Source organism: Mustela putorius, unplaced genomic scaffold (assembly GCF_011764305.1).
Source record: "Mustela putorius furo isolate JIRA1106 unplaced genomic scaffold, ASM1176430v1.1 tig00000813_pilon_pilon_pilon, whole genome shotgun sequence".
Classification (NCBI taxonomy): domain Eukaryota; kingdom Metazoa; phylum Chordata; class Mammalia; order Carnivora; family Mustelidae; genus Mustela; species Mustela putorius.
Window position 1 is genome coordinate 9,503,868 of NW_025421485.1, and position 17,216 is coordinate 9,521,083.

Here is a 17,216-nt window from a genome sequence, read left to right on the forward strand (position 1 = left end):
TGGAGAGATTAAGTGACTTATTCAAAAGGACAGGGTCTACTCGTTGGCACTGCTTGGTTGGAATCCAAATCCACCTGAATCCAAAGATTTCGCAGAGAGGCATCCAGCTGTCTCCCTGAGGTATTCGGAAGCTGATGACTGTTTTCAAGGTAGTTGTTTTCCAATACACTGATTTTTTTTTTAAGATTTTATTTTTTATTTGAGACGGGGGGGGGGGAGCGCAAGCATGAGGAGGGGGGAGTGGACAGAGGGAGAAGCAGGCCCAGGGTTGAGGGGAAAGCAGGATTTGGGGCTCGAACCCAGGACCCTGAGACCATGACCTGAGCTGAAGGCAGATACTTAACCCACTGAGCCACCCAGGTGCTCCTAAAACTGATGTGTATTCTTTAAGATATTTTGCATTGTGCACTGACCTGTACCTCCAAAACAAATAATACATTATATGTTAATTTAAAAAAAAGATGTTTTGAATTGTGGCAACTTTGATATTTGAAAATAATAAAAATAAATGAATACATACTCACTTCTCAGCAAATTCTAAAAATAGCAGCCCTAAAATGATTCTACATATGGAGCCCCAGGGTTCATTATCGGCCATCTACTCAACACCGGGGACCGTATGATGGGATCTTAATCCCCCCAGCAGCACTACAAAGTAATTACTGAAATTTAAAAGAAAAGAAAACTGAGACATAACTGGAATAAATGAGACATAGTTGGAAGGAGCTGCTAGAGAAAGGAGCCCAGCATGGCACTTTGTGATTATTACTTTTTTTTTAACTATGCTTCATTTTCTTGAGGAGTTCGAGATTTAAAATATAGAAAATTTGAACATAAAAAACTATAGAAAAATTGAGAAAAGAGCACAGAGTTTGTCCATAGAAGGACACACGGAGCTCCCACTTTATTAACATCTTATACGTGTGTCTGTTACGATTAATGATGTGATCTTGACAGATTGTTATCAACCAAAATCCACAGTTTGTTCAGATTTCCTTAGTTTTTACCTAATTGACTTTTTTCTGTTCAGAATCTCATCAGCACTACGTGTTATATTTGGTTGCTGTGTCTCTTTAAGCTCCTTCTGGTTGGGATGGTTTTTCATGCTTTCTCTTGGTTTTTGTGAACTTGACAGTTTTGAGGAATACTGGTCAGGTGGGCTTTTCCTCTGTTAAAACCGGCCTGTTGTTTTACTCATGGCTGGATTTGGGGTTATGGGATTTAAGGAGCAAGATCGCAGAAAGCAAGTGCACTTTCATCCTGTGATATCAAGGGCATGTGACCGACCGCGTTCGTGGCGGTCGTTGATTTAGAGCACTGCATGCAGTAGTGTCTGTCTGGTCTTGATGCCCCTCACCTGCCACAGCAACTTCCGATGTCCTTTTTGGAGGGAAGTGCCTATGTGTGGCTCACACTTGAAGAGTGGAGGGTTATGTTCTGTCACCTATAGGGAAGAAAAAATATATATGTTTAAATACATTGTTTGGAATTCTCTGTGGGAAGTTGATTTCTCCTCCCTCATTTGTTAGTTGGAAATCATTTATGTCAGTATGGACTCATGGATATTTATGTTATACTTGGAGTCAGAGCCCAACACCACCTTATTTATTATTCCAGCTTTGTCCGACTGGAGCTCAGTAGGGGTTGGTGGCATTCCCCCTGAGCTCTCCCCACTTTCTGGCATTGCCATGTGCTTGTCCTGCTTACTTTCTGGCCCACTCCTAGAATTAGCCATTTCTCCAAGAAGCATTGGTTCCCTTTATTGGTGAAGGGTGTTGGAAACCAAGATCTGGGCACTAGATAGACTCAGAAGGCTGAAGTGCTATTTCCTTATTTCAGAGCTGACAGAGCAAGGGGTTATTTCTGTGTATATCAACCTGAGCAGATAGAAAGAGCTGTGCATGCCACTATCTGGAGCTAAGTTCTGCTCTCTCTGAGTTCTGATAGGATGCCTCCAACCATCCTGTCCATCACCACATGCATCCTTTCAACCCCTCCCTTGCTTATCTGCAGACACCCTCAAGGAAGGATCTGGATCTGACCACCTGCCACCCATGTCCTTCTTCATTCCCTTCCAACACACACACACACACACACACACACGCATACACACATACACACAGCACCATGAAGGCTGTTTTCGAGTTCCCTTTGGGAAACCACTCGAACAGCTAGGAGACAGTGCTTATGTGCAGTTTCTCTTCCTTTGCACTCACATAGCCACTCATTCCCAAAGTTATGTGGGCCAGCACTCTCCCCCATGCCTCCTTCACTGAGCTTTTGTTTAATTATTTGCAAAACATGGGAATCTTGTCACAGTCCGCATTCCTTCCCAGAATCCCTCAGCCTCCCAAATTACTTATATCTTAAATTATGTACAGAGTGAGGTTCATTCTTTGTGGTGTACAATTCTATGCCTTTGGACAAATGCACAGTGTCATGTACCCACCATAAGACAGTCATACAGATTAGTTACACCACCCTAAAAATCCCCAGTGCTCACCTCTTCCTGTCTATGCTCTCCCCCTTAACACCTGCCACCTGATGATGTGTCATAAAACTGGCCTCATAGAGTACACAGCCTTTTCCAATTGGCTTCTTTCACTTAGTCACGTGCATTTCTGATTTCACTGTGTATCCATTTCCCCCCTGGATAGCTTATTTGATCCAAATAACTAGTTCTCTGAATAATTTTCTTATAATTTTTAATCAAATATGAATTTTTAAGTATTCTCTCAGAGCCTGTGGTTTGTCTTTAATTCTCTTAACTTTGAAAAAGCAGAAGTTTTAAATTTTAATAAAGTCTAATTATCTTTTTTTTTTCTTTCAAGTATCATACTTTTGATGTTTCATCTTGTATCTATCTACCAAGGCCTACTTTTTTTTTTAATGTTTTATAGTTTTGCATTTTTATATTTAGGTGTCTCAAAGTAAATTTTGTGAATGGTGTAAAGTCTGGATTGATTTTTTTTTTTTTTTTGGTTTTTTGGTTTATGGACATTTATTAGTTCTAACACCATGAAAAGACCATTTTTTCTCTATTGAATTGCCTTAGCACCGCTGTCAAAGAGCATTTGCATACATCTGTGTAGGTTTATCTCAGAGCTCGCTATCCTGTCTTGTTGAGCAATGCTTCCTTGCTTTGTTTTTTTCTGCCATCAACACTGTGCTGTCTTGAGCACAGTGGACTTACAGTTGATCTTAAATTTGGGTAGTGTCAGCCTTCCGTTTATTTTTTCTTTTTCAGTATGGTGGGCTATTCTGTGTCTCTAGCCTTTCCATATAAATTTTCTAATCAGTTTGTCAGTGTTTACAAAATAGCTTGCTGGGATTTTGATTGGAATTACATTGACTCTACAGGTCGATTTGGAAAAAATTGACATTTCAACAATATTGGGTCTTACGTTCTATAAACTATCTTTCAATTTATTTAGGTTCGTGAGTGTTTAGGCACATTATTTTCTCTTGATGAATTGACACATTTATCACCGTTCAATAACCTTCTATACCTCTGAAAGTGATTTGCTCTGAAATTGCATTTGTCAAATATTAATATATCCTCTCTAGCTTCTTTGAGTGTTCTTACTGTGTGACATCTTTTCCACCCGATGTCATTTAACCTGGTACTGTGTTTACAATGTGTCACATTGCTTCTAAGCAGCATGCAGCTGGGCCTTGCTCAGCATCCAAACTGACCGTCTCTGGTTTTTCCTTGAGGCGTTTAGTCTTATTACACTGATGTAATTGCATATTCTTATTTTTTTCTTATTTCCATTTTTTATTCTTTTTTTTAATCTTTACTTCTCTGTTTTGAATATTTTTAAATTTCTTTTTCTCTATAACTATTTTTTTTTAATACATTGACCATTAAGACTCTTATCGACATTTTTTCCCCCTCTAGGATTCAGGTGTGAACCCGGAGGTCAAAGACTGGAGAAAATCTGAGTGAGACGCACAAAACTATATTGACATTCATGTGTCCGTTTTGTCAAAGGCATCGTTCCTCAGAGCAAACATGTATATGCAGATGGTGGATTTCCTGAAGGTCACAGGGTCATGTGTGCATGTGAAACAAGGGTCACTTTGCTCTTCCTACATTTTTCCAGATGTCACCTAAAGCATATGAATTACTGTTTAACAAAATTAACTCAAATTATATAGACGTAGTCCTGGTGAAACATATCTTTAAGATGCAATTATATTTTTTTCAAATAAACTTCTTATAAATCATTTTGCAGAATATATGTTTGCTATGTTGTGACTCTATCCCATGACAAAAACATCTAGGAATAGTGACAATATTTTGCATTATCAAGCTCACATGGCCATCTAACATTCTATTTAAGGATGTGATTATGTTGCCATGTAGAGAAATGCATTACAGCTCAGAGGAGTTAAGATGAGTTGGAAGCAGGTGGGTTTCCTCTCATGCAGGAGAATAATGATTTATAAAGTGGCTGTGGGGATATATATAAAGGAATGCCAGAATTATTAGAAAGGTCTTCCATTTCATTATTTCCAGAGACTTTATCTGCTTTATTCTTGTTACATATAAGAAACACTGCCTATCTTTACAGAAAGCATCAACAACAAACAACCACTTTGAAATTCAGTTCTAAACAGATGTGAAATGGAAAAAAAAATCCTTGGGGAATATGTGTGCATAAAATTTGGCATGCTAATATTTCTGTGGGAATGCACTTTCAATATTTTTTTCATAAAGAAGCAATCTCCACATTCTACCAACCAGCATGTGAGGTGATCACCATGGAGGAGAAAACTGGGTAGTTTTTTAAATGATTTGACCCTAAAATCCCTGCTGTGGAAGGCTTGAATTATCCAGACTGGCTCTTCTGGAAACTGCTGATCAGATTAGACGCCCATCTTCCTGACAAAGGAGGCTTCTGGAGTTGGGGCAGCTGTCTGTGCGACTGGATTGTCGATTGTGGTCTGCTCCCCTCCCTACCCCTGCCACACATACCACATTCACACCCACAGCTCCTCTTGCTTTGCATCAGTGGCCTCAATATTTAAGCACAGGGGAGATCATGAAACCGGCATTTGCTCTGATGGAGCACTGTTGCTGGCTGTGAGAGACGTGGACTGAGACTAGATGTCAAATGGAAAGGATTAATTATCAAACCCCCACTGCAGAGCAGGGGGCCTGGACTTGCCTTTTTACAAAGAAAAGGTGACTATGCCACCTCACACAAGGCCTGGCAGAGCCTCTTTCCCTTCAACGTTTGTACAGATTTTTATTCAGAGAAAACAATTTGAGGGTTGTTACACAGAAATGCAGCCAATGAGGCCCAAAGAGAGAATAAAAGTAAACATAATCAGAAGAGAATTGGAGTAACCACTTTCTCTGAATACATTTCTTTTTAATATAATGTTTATTTAAATATCCTGCTTGTGCCAATCTCCTGATTATAACCCAAATAATTCATCTGTGTTCACTTTAAGATGGTATTGGAAGATATGTAACACTTTATTAGGATACTGTGAAATGGCACCTGGGAGGTTAAAACTCTATACTTTTGTTTGTTCTAGTGACTCTCTAAGGGACTAATTAGAGGGAACTTTGGATTTCTTATGCTTTTCCAAAATTGTGTATATATATTCTCAAGTGGACTTTAGAAAACTGTTTGAATTGTGAGAATTCTATGTTTCAGCTTTTAAATAAATCAATGTTCTGATAAAAAGCAGAATTGATTTAGATGTTAATATATACAAATGAAATTTGAGGCCATATGAAAATACAGAGAAAAGCATTGAATTGGCATTTTCATTGAGAAAGGAAATCACAGGTGAGTAGAATCCTGGGTCTGCATTTGAATGGATCTTTCCCCTCATCATACCCACACAGGGAAAAACTAGAAGACAGGGTGGAAATTTCTTCACAGCTTTTTTTTTTTTTTTTCCTACAACTTACTATGTTGATTCTGCAAAACCTGTTACAAGATGTGAAGAGGATTAAATTTACATCTATTAATATACAACAATGAAAATTTAATTAAGTCAATTTGCATCATAGAAATAAATCATGGGCCATATGATGTATTTTAAGCTAGTATTTTGGCATTATGTTTCCTGGAGGCCAAGAAAAGAAAATGACCACATGCACACTTACCAAGTTCCTATTTTCTAACTAAAGAGAGAAAAGCAGATTCTCTGAAAACTGGAAAAGTTTACATGAAGTCAAAATCTTCAAGATATTTCTCACATGGGCTTTACAAAGGGGTAATGAAATATCACAGAGTGAGCAAATATAATATTGTAGAAAAGGAAAGAAAATGATACTAAGTAAAAGCTAGGAATGTAATTTGAATCCCTCCATTATTGGCTTTATTTTTGTGAGAGTTTGAACTAAATAGACCTGTTTAACTTTCTTATTCCAGGATGGACAATGTCCCATAGCATGCCACCCTGAATAAAAATTTTCTGGAGGAAGCATTCGACTTTGTAGCTACAGGAAATTTTTAAACATTAGTTGCTTAGTTGTTCGGACTTGCCAGGTTTGTGTTTGAGCTAGGATACACATACTTAGTATTCTCTAAGTATACAATGCATCTCAGAAGTGATGCTTACAGTTCTGGTTCTGGAAAAGAAGGAGTAAGCACATTTTATCCAGTCCTTTCGACTGAATGCATCCATGAAACTGGAACAAATCCCTGAAGCAGCTATTTGAGAATGCTATAAAGCAAATAGTAGCCGGTGTGTTGGAGAAGAACCCTGGGATTTGAAGTTCTACCCAGCTGGAGGTGAGTTTAATGTTTTGTTTTTGTCTTTGTTTTTGTTTTTAAGATTTTATTTATTTATTTGACACAAAGAGAGATCACAAGTAGGTAGAGAGGCAGACAGAGAGAGGAGGAGGAAACAGGCTCCCATCAGGACCCTGGGATCATGACCTGAGCGGAAGGCAGAGGCCTTAACTCACTGAGCCACCCCGGTGCCCCTAATGTTTTGTTTTTGTTTTTGTTTCTTGGGGCTTTTTTGTTTGTTTGTTTGTTTGTTTTTCCTTTTTTGGATTTCCCAGCCTTGAATCAAGATGTAGAAATCCAAAAGTGAGCACTGAAGAGGAAAGAGAGTTCAGGATGTGAGGAGAGGGAGGGTGGCTCCTTGGCTGGGAGAGCTTCTATGGGTCGGGCAGCAGGTGCAACTCTGCGGAAGGGAAGGAAGGCTCCTCTCCACTCGGAGGGGGAGGAGCTCAACGGAGAAGGGCAATCCTGCTGCTTATTTTCTTCTCCGTGTTCACAGGGCTTGGAGCCAGATGTGGGTACAGCTGTAGTAAGTGTGGCAAAGCAGGAAACTCAAGTCCCAAGCTGATGGCTGAGGAGCAAAGGGAGGTCTCGGGAAATCAGAGAGGACCAGAGAGACTGAGGTAAAGGCAACGTGGCAAGCCTCCTGCAGCGCTGGGGAGCTGAGCGGAGCAAAGGGTAAACAGCCTTCCAGGCCTTGAACACTGGATGACACACCCTGGGGAAGACCTGAACAGAGCTCTCCAGGCTTTGAAAGTTGAGCCCAGCTGTGGGGCCACAGCCACTGATGGTGGGAAGAGCGCATGATCTGAAAGCAAGCCAATATTAGCTCCAAAGAAAAGTAAACAGAGCGTCAGTGACCTCTGGGTAAGGGAAGCAGATAAGCCACGTGCGTCTCAGAGTCTCGAGAGAAGGGGAAGTGCAGTGCCAAGCCACTGTGTTGACGAAATCACGACTGAAAATCTCCCAAACCTGGTGAAAGATGTAAACATATGGATAATTGCTGCTCATTGATTCCAAACAGACAAAATCAAAAGGAACCCATGGCCAGATGCACTGAAATCAAATGGCCTAAAACTAAAGTCACATTAAAAAAAATCACAAAAGCAGAGCAAGAAAGCGGGTCTGTTATTTTCAGGGCATGATAACCTCAGTGTCTACATGTTTCTTGTCACCGACCTTGGAGGGCAAAATAGTCAAAGTACTGAGGAAAAGAATTATAAGCCCAAAATTCTGTGTCTAGCAAAAGTATCCTTCAGGAATGACTAGGAGAGAAAGGCATGCTTAATCAAGAAAGACTGAGTTCACCGAGTGAAGGTCATTCTGTGAGTATTGCTAAAGATGGTCCTCACTCAGGGGAAAGGACACAGTAGGAAGTTGGGAAGCCGGAGAGAGAAAAGCAGTGAGTATGGTGACTCTCAGGGGGAAATACAATCTTTCCTTCTTCCAAATAAGTTTGGAGATTGAAAACAAATAAATATAACATTGTTTGATATGATGGCCCAGGTATGTAAAGGTAATATATATGACACCCCAAATGTGTCACATGTGCTATTTAAGGTAAAAAGACCTATGTGACAGCAAGGTTTATGCACTGCATTGAAAGTGGTAAAATATCGAGATGCTTGGGTGGCTCAGTTGGTTGGACGACTGCCTTCGGCTCAGGTCATGATCCCGGAGTCACGGGATCGAGTCCCGCATCGGGCTCCCAGCTCCATGGGGAGTCTGCTTCTCTCTCTGACCTTCTCCTCGCTCATGTTCTCTCTCACTGTCTCTCTCTCAAATAAATAAATAAAATCTTTAAAAAAAAAAGAAAGTGGTAAAATATCAATGCTAAATAAATTGGAAAGTATGTATTTGTATTGCAATCACAAAATAAAACATTAAACATGTACAAATAGAAATAGTAAAAAAAAATCACATATAAATAAAATGGAATTGCACAAATAAGATCAAATAACTCAAAAGAGGGAGAAGAAAATAACAGGCAAAACACAAAGAGAAAACAAAATGAATATAAAAATGGTAGACCTGGGTCCAATTGTATCAATAACTGTGGGAGGCCGCATTAAGGCTTGAGACAAGGACCAAACCAGGCCCTGAATTGTGCCTCCTTTAAAGGCTGAAGAGCCGAACAAAAGGCTTAGGTCGATAAAGTCGAGTAACACTGAGAAAGGGTCTGTGCTACGTGTTGTGCGCTCGCCTACGTGACTTCCCACACGCTTGCTAAACAACTGAGAACAATTCAGTTGGGGTCATAAGTTCGTGGCTGGTCCTTGCTGCCCTAGTACAGCCCATAAATTACTTTCAGTTTTGCTGTATCAATACAGAACAATTGTACTGGCATCAGCCGTCTGGCTTACGAGGTCTGCCTATAGTTAAGTGTGAAACTTATTACAGGAACTCATGGTTGTTTAACTAGACACAGGTGTATTGCTTCTCCTAGTATCACTACATATATGGCCTTAATGCTTTGAATAAACTCAGCACTGCTGGACATCCTTCTCCGTGTTCCTCCCGCCCCCATCTCTCTGCGTCTCGAGTTCTTTGCTTCATCCTTTTACCCTCACGTCCCTGGTCGATTTGTCGCGCCGGCCGCGACAAATAATGCATTAAAGATAAGTCATCTGACTATCCTAATTGAAATGCAGATTATACCGAAATAGATTTTCTAAAACGACCCAACTACTTGCTATCTACAAGAAGCTTACTTCAAATATGTTGACAAAGTAGGTTAAAAATCAACAGATAGAAAAAGACACATCATCTAAAAACAAAGCATATGTAACATATAGAGTGCCTGTATTTACATTGGACAAAGTGGACTTAAAAACACAGAAAAGTGGTAGGTGAGCCACCCTGGGGACTCAGTCATTAAGCATCTGCCTTGAGTTGAGGTCACGATCCTGGGGGTCCTGGGATTGAGCCCCACAATGGGGGGGTCCCTGCTCTGTAGGGTTCCTGCTTCTTCCTCTTCTGCTCCCCCTGCTTATATGCTCTCTCTCTTGCTCACTCTCTGTCAAATAAATAATAAATACTTTTAAAATACAGAAGATTGTTACAGGTAAGTGAGTACGTCACACAAGGAGGGAGCACTAGTTTTACAGAAAGACATGACCATCCAAAGTTTATGTGTGTCGAGCCAAAGAATAATAAAGAAAGAAAGAATAATAAAGGCCCGAAGTTCATGAAAAGAAACAAGTCATGGAATGGAAAACAAGTAGCCATGTGTATCACTTCATTCAGAGACTTCCAATTCCTTTTCTTGTGACGGAAGGATAGGTAAGCGGGAAATCAGCAAGGGTCGGGAAGCCGATGCCACCAAATTCCACGGATATAGAACATTTGACCCAAAGGCAGCAGAAGACAAGTTTTTTTCAAGAGCACATGAGGCATTTGCTGAGAAATATCCTGTCTGTCATCAGAAAACAAACTAGACAAATTTCAAAGGACTGAAATTACCTCGAGTATTTTTTATTACTATAACTGATTAAAAGAAAAAATAAATTGATAACAGAAAAATAGTCAAAACCATCTCCCAGTGTTCAAAAATTGAATAGCAGATTTCTACAAAATCAGTGGGTAAAAGAGGAAGCCTCTAGGAAACTATTTTTAAAGGTATCTCAACCACAAATGAAAATGCAGCACACAGTTGATGTGATGGCCAAGGAACTGTCTGGAGACTCAAGGCTTCCCACGTTCCTGTGAGAACAGAAGGACCCAGATCCATCACTTATACCTCTACCTTGGGAACTTAGAAACGGGTATGCAAAATAGACCCAAATCATGTAGAAGGAGGACAGCAATGAATACCAAAGCAGGAAACAATAGAGAAAATCAACCAAACCAGAGCTGGTTCTCTGAACAAACCGATGAAGCTGATAAACTCTTGTGAGGGTAACCAAGAAAAGAGAGAAGACAAGCAAACACATTACCAATATAAGAAACAACGAAGGGTATCCCTACAGCTTGCAATAGAAGTAAAACACATTAGAATTTTAGTAGAAGAAGGCTATGAAATACTCTATGGATTTTAATCTGACAACTTGGAAAAACAGGCCAATTCTTCAAAAAAACACAGATTACCAAAACCTACCCAATAATATAGAAAGATGACATGGATAGCCCCTAATTATTAGATGTATTTAATTGTAGTTAAATGTACCACTCTCCCCACATCACTGAGACACACACACACACACACACACACACACACGCATGTACGCACACATCTCTAGGTTCACTGGTGAATCTTACCAAGGGTTTAAAGAAGTAATACAAATTCTATAGGATCTGTTCTAAGTGATAACAGAATAACAAGAGATAACAATTTTTATTACGAGTGTCACTCTCATATCAAAATCAAAGATGCTACAAGAAAAGAAAACCAAATCCCAGATTCACAAACCTGTAATACGATATTAGCAAATCCATTTCCTTAATATGCAGCATCATTGTGACCTGAGAATTTAAGGTCTGTGCGTGGTTCTGTGCGTACCAGTGAAACGTTATCATCCATGAGGAGAAAGTCCCCGAAACGCAGCGCAGACAGACACTCACCTTCTCCTCACTCGGTAGTGCTGGTTAGAGGCCTCTCGGTTAAAGTGACCAAGCCTTCCTGCCTCTCGGTTAAAGTGACCAAGCCTTCCTAACAACTCTAATTTCCTTTTCCTCCTACCCCGTCGTCTGCCCAGGCTGAAGCACGTCTTCCGCCCTGGAAGTAGGTAGTAAACTAGACCTGACTTCTGACTGTGCGGACGTTCGCTGAGTCACTGTTGCTGGTGCGCATCTCATGAACACGTTTGAAAAAGCAAAACAAAAGCGATTCCTTGAACAAACTGTCAAGAAAATACTTAACCACTTCTGATGTGGTCCTTTTTGAAAACTATCCGTAGCCTTTCCTCGGGCTCTGATCCTGGCATGGTGACAAATCCCTAGGGATATTAAAAACGTGAATCACACTTGTTCTCAGAACCAAGCCATGTAGAAGTATAATTTTGAAGGCTCCCAAATGCACGCGTATGTAAAACCCTGCACGAGTACAGAGGAAGGAGACACAGCCTTCGGCTAGAAATTTAAATCCCCAAATCTCTTTATGTTTGCTATTCATTCAAAAAGCATTGATTGGCCATTTTGTGCCAGGTTTTAAGATACCTACTGGATATACAAGGCTTATCAGTGCATTTATTCTGTTATTCAACACACATTTGCCAAGTGCTTACTATTTTCCGGGCACACAGACTGTACTCTCCAGAGGCGGACAGAAGCCCATACCAGGGTCAGAAGCACCCAAACAAGAGCTCACACTGCAGGTTGTGGGGAATTCAGGGAGACTCTGTGCCCTCGGTCCTGCAGGTCAGGGCATGCTTCCGGAGGACTCTCTCCTGCCCCAAGCAGAGAGGATGAGCAGCCTGTCAGGGACACAGGGCTGAGGAGATGTCCGGGAAGAAGCGTCCTGTCCAAAGCTACATCGATGAGGTCGTGCGGCACACCTGAAGAGAAAAATAAAAAATTGGAGAAGCGCCTGGGGGGCTCAGTCGATTAAATGTCTGCCTCCGGCTCAGGTCATGATCCCAGGGTCCTGGTGTGGAGCCCTGCATGGGGCTCCCTGCTCAGTGGGGAGTTGGCTTCTCCCTCTCCGCACTGTTCCTGTTCTCTCTCGCTATCTCTGTCTCTGTCTCTCAAATAAATAAATAAAATCTAAAAGAAGAAGAAGAAGAAAAGAAAGGAAAGGAAAGGGGAAAGAAGGGGAGGGGAGGGGAGGGGGGAGGGGAGGGGAGGGGAGGGGGCGAGCTCCAAGTTTCGTTCGGGGCGGAGGAGGTCGTGAGAGCCGCAGGTGCCGGGGTCGCTGGGACCGGAGAGTGAGGACCACAGGCCTCGGAGCAGTGGTGTTGTGATTCCAGTAGCTGCTGACGAACTTTAAGCCGCTGAGCAACTGCACAGATTTGCAAGCGGGAAGAATCGCAGTTACTTACAGGGACGGGGAACCCCGATGGGGAGCAGAGACCTTCCCCCCAGGAAACTCAGAGTCCCCAGTTAGAGGTTTTTTTCTTTCATCTGCCACTCTTGGAAGACGGTTGGACCAACAGACCATATTTTGTTTATATTCTTCATTAGGTCACACTCCTTTGAAGCCTGAGACCCTACCACCCTCTTGTAGGTCCTCATTAGGGTCGGGAAGGTAAGACACACGACAGAACCACGCGGCTGCGGGTGCAAAGCTGAATGCCCGTCCGGTACCTAGACAGACAACACTGCTCCCTGGCGTGGTCTCCTCACCGCGGTGCCCTGTCCACACCACCCACACCCGCCACCACGGCTACACCCGCCGAACCCAGATCCAGGGGTACTGCAGGAAACGGAGTCTCGTTGTTGTTTTTTTTTTTTTTTTTTGGTCTGTTTTTTGTGTGTTTTTTTTAGTTTTAATTTATTATTTGAGAGAGAGCAAAAGTTAGAGTGAACATGAGCGGGGGAAGGGGCAGAGAGAAAGGAAGAAGCAGTCTCCCCATGGCACAGGGGACACAGGGCTCGATCCCAAGTCCCTGAGATCATGTCCTCATGTCCTGAGCTGAAGACAGACGCTTCGCCGACCGAGCCCCCCGGGCGGCCCCAGGGCAGCGTTATGAACAGTAGCCCTAACTGCACACCTGGGAGCTGGGCAGGTAAGTCAGTCCGTGCAGGCTCTCGTGCTGGAGAGCTGAACAGCAGCCGAGGGCAAGCTACCCACAAAAGCAGACTGAAACGCACGTGCGTCTGGCAAACACTGTGCTGGACGCAAGAACTCAGGAAAAGGAACTTACTGATTATTTATTTTTTATAAGGTTATAAAAACACTGGCAAAATGACCGGAAGTACTTAAGATTCACGCTTCGCTGGTAACACCGCAAGGGGAAGCGAGAACATTATAAGGAAAAGAAAGTCCCGTAGTCCCTGAGCTGCGGACCCCATGGGACTGCGACGGGAAGGCGCCGGGTGCGGGAGGAGGACGGTCTCTGAGCTGAGGACCGTGCACGGCCCCCGTGCCAGGTGTGGGGGCATCACTGACTTCGCCATGTGAGAGCCGCTGCGTTATGGACGTCCGCTGGTGCTCTCCCGAGTCATCTGTAGATGATGGTTTACGGAGTGGGATGTTCATCTCGTGCAGGGTTGGAGGAAAGCAAGGTTGCTGTTGTTGTTTTTTCCCTCCCTATGTATAAGTTTCTTTCAGCAGAATTACTGATTTTACTCATCAGAACGACAGCCTGCCAGAGGAGGATCCCCCCATCTTCTGGAACACTGTACCGTCCTGGCTTCGAAGCCTGGATGCATCAGGGGACCCGGGTCTCTGCCCGACCAGCTCTCCGGCCCGGCCGTCAGCGTAATCACCAACTCCGGGAAGTGGCAGAGGGTTCATGATTGGAAGGGATCTTCTCTTACCGGGGCTGACCCTGTCCCTGATGGTCCTTCACTAAGAATTGGTTGGAGATAGTCTGGAATGTACTTCATAGTCATGAGCCAAGGTCAGATTCTTCATCTTGACGAGTAAGCTGTGGTAATGAAGATCTTAGCCCGGGAAGATTCCGAGGGTTGGGAATATGGGAATGCTCTGTACCATCTTTCCAACTTGTATGAATCTAAAATCTTTCCAAAATACAAAGTATTTTTTTTTTAATGGAAAAGTAGAACCTAGCAATGATGAGACACCACACCTTGTCATTCCTCCTTGGAAACTCTGAACAAAGAAGACGGAGAACAGCAACGGACACAATTTGGCAGGTACTTCATACGTTCTCCGGAAAGAGAAGGAGCTGCAAGTCTCCCAGGAACAGCCGGGGCTGTGCGTATTCTCATCCAGATCCCCGTGCAAAACAATCAGAAAAAAAAAAAAAATCGTAATGTATGTGATATGACATTGATAACATGATTTGAATTACGTCATCTTCCAGCCCTGAAACACTGTTGTCTTCATTGGCCTCCAAGTCAGTTGCGCGTCTCCCAGAGCTAACAGCACTGGCATGGACTCCCCGTGTCTTTCTCCAGGACCAAGGGATGGACGGCCGGTTGCTGAGATCCGAGCGGCTTTGTAGGGGAGACAGACAGACAGACAGACAGGCACACAGACGGGTAGATTAGCAGACAGATTTAAAATGTTCAGGCTTTCTCTGAATCTTCAGTGACTCCTATTTCATTCATGTTTTCTGATCAGCAACACCAAAAATGACTAAACATTTATGTTTCATGAAAGAGAAGTGACATGTTTGACAAGAAGTTAGTCACGGAAACAAACCCCCGTGTATTCAGGCCATACAAGGAACAGTGTGAAATCGGCACGACTGGCTGGCACGGGGCTCGGTCAGACTTAAGCATCTCATGAGTTTACGACTCAGGCAATACTCGAGTACGAGCCGGGAAGGGCCAAGCGTGCACCAGCGGCAGGACATGCGTGTGCCCTGAGGGGGTCGGTAGCGTGGCCACAACCCGGCCTCAAATGATCCGGGGCACGGCATTCACCGTGTAAAGAAGGCAGCACCTGAGATATTAAGAGAAGTTTAAAACCCACGAAATTCACCAAATATTTTCAAGAATTCATTCCCTACTTTACTTGTCTTCATTTTATTTTAGTTTTACTGCCCACGAATAGCCCTCCTTGAAGACACAGAAGGACCCTCCGGAATGCTGCTGTGACTCGGGAACCAGGCGCGGGGATCCTCCGTCGTGGCTTGACTGAATCCGGCTCTTGCGCTGCAGCGGCTTGACTGCGGAGGGTGGTCAGGACGGGGGGCCTCTCCGACCCCATCGTGCAGCGCACACTGACAAGCCTCGCATCACAGCTGAAGCCAGTGTTCACGGGGATGGCCGCTGAGGCCTTTCCTACCACGGTATATCATGTCGCGCTTCTCTCTTCTTACCTTCACGACCCCAGATGTAACCTCTCCTCCTGCCCACACAGAGCTGTGCTTTCCGCCATGTCCTCCCGGGAGCTGAACCTCGCAATCACCGCCTGCGGTTTGGACAGGCTTGCCTACTCGGATTCGCGCAATGCAGTAAAAATCGTTCATCCCCGTCGGCCATGTCGAACCAAACCTCGAACCCCCATCACTGGAAAGACACCGGATGTGGTCATCTCCCTCGGCAAAGTGGGCAGGCACCGGGGATCAGGTGGAAAAGTGTGCTAAGTTCATGTCGTTTGGTCAAATCCCTTCGCGCATTATCTGAGGAGCTGCTGTGCACATACTTTTTCAGAACGACCTCCTGGTCACTTTTCTGCCTAGTCGCCAACCATATTGGACATCTGGTGAGCACATTATTAAATATCTGGAACTGAGTGGAAATGCCTTTACGTACCCCTTACCACTGCTTGCAAACATGCTCTCTCCCAACACTGTCTCTGTCATTCTGGGACACCTCAGGCTGACCAGTTTCCTGCCGGCAATGTAGCCCCTTCAGGCCGGCAGGAGTCCTGCCCGCCCGCCCCTTCCAGCATTCTCCTGGGCGCCCCGCTCTCTCTCCCCCGGTGCACCTGCCACGCCCGCCCCGCCGCTGGCATCGGCCGCTCGCAGCTCTGCCGTGGGCAAGGGCACAGGTGGCCTGCTCTCTTCTTCCACGTCTGTGTTTCTTCTCTTCTGGCTCCTTCAGGGTCCGAGGAAAGAAGTATCAGCAGGAAAAGGACGACACGTTTGTAGGTTTGTCTATAACCGTCATCGCCTCTGCCAAGGCAGCCGTCCTCTGGCTAACCCTGGGTTGCCACTGACGCCCACGGTGGGACAGGTGGGGCCCTGACACTTTGAGTACATGAAGCTGCCTGGTGTCTTAAGCTAATCCTCGGTCTCCCTGCCTCCGGAACGGCCTAGAAACTGCCTTGCAGACACGCTCTCACTCTGGGTGCAGTCGCTGTAAGACGCTCAAGTCCACCAGTTTCCGTGGCGTCTCCTCGGCAAAAGGCGTGACTCAGATGGACTGACTCCTTGCCTTTCTCTTCAAGCTGCTCCCAGCCTCTGGCCTTCAAAATTTCCATGGAGAAGAAAAAGCTGGTTGACTTCCTTGCTCCAGGAGCAGACACAGGTCAAATTTGTCGCACCGTGCTCCAGCCACTGGAGCAGAAAATGCCCCCGCTCGCACCTCGGGCAGGTCCTCGGGCACACCCGCCACGTTGCCGACCGGTTACCTTGGGCCCTTCCCTTCACCTGGCTGGGGTCGGGAGCCTCTTCTCACCCGGGTGACAATCACCTCTCCGTGAACTCGCCTCCTCAGGGCTCCGGAGGGCTGGCCTTCTGTTCGATTGCGGATTTGTGGAGAAGGATCCAGCAGGTCCGGATTGCGGGCAGGGCTGGGTGGCTCCCTCTTAACGGTCTGGAAGAGATTTCTTACGGCCCGCCGCTGCGATCGCAGATACGTCCCCACTTCAGATTTGCATTTGGGAACTTCACACAAAATGCTGAGACGAGAAAAGTAGCGTTCGGTCCCCGGAACCCCGACTTG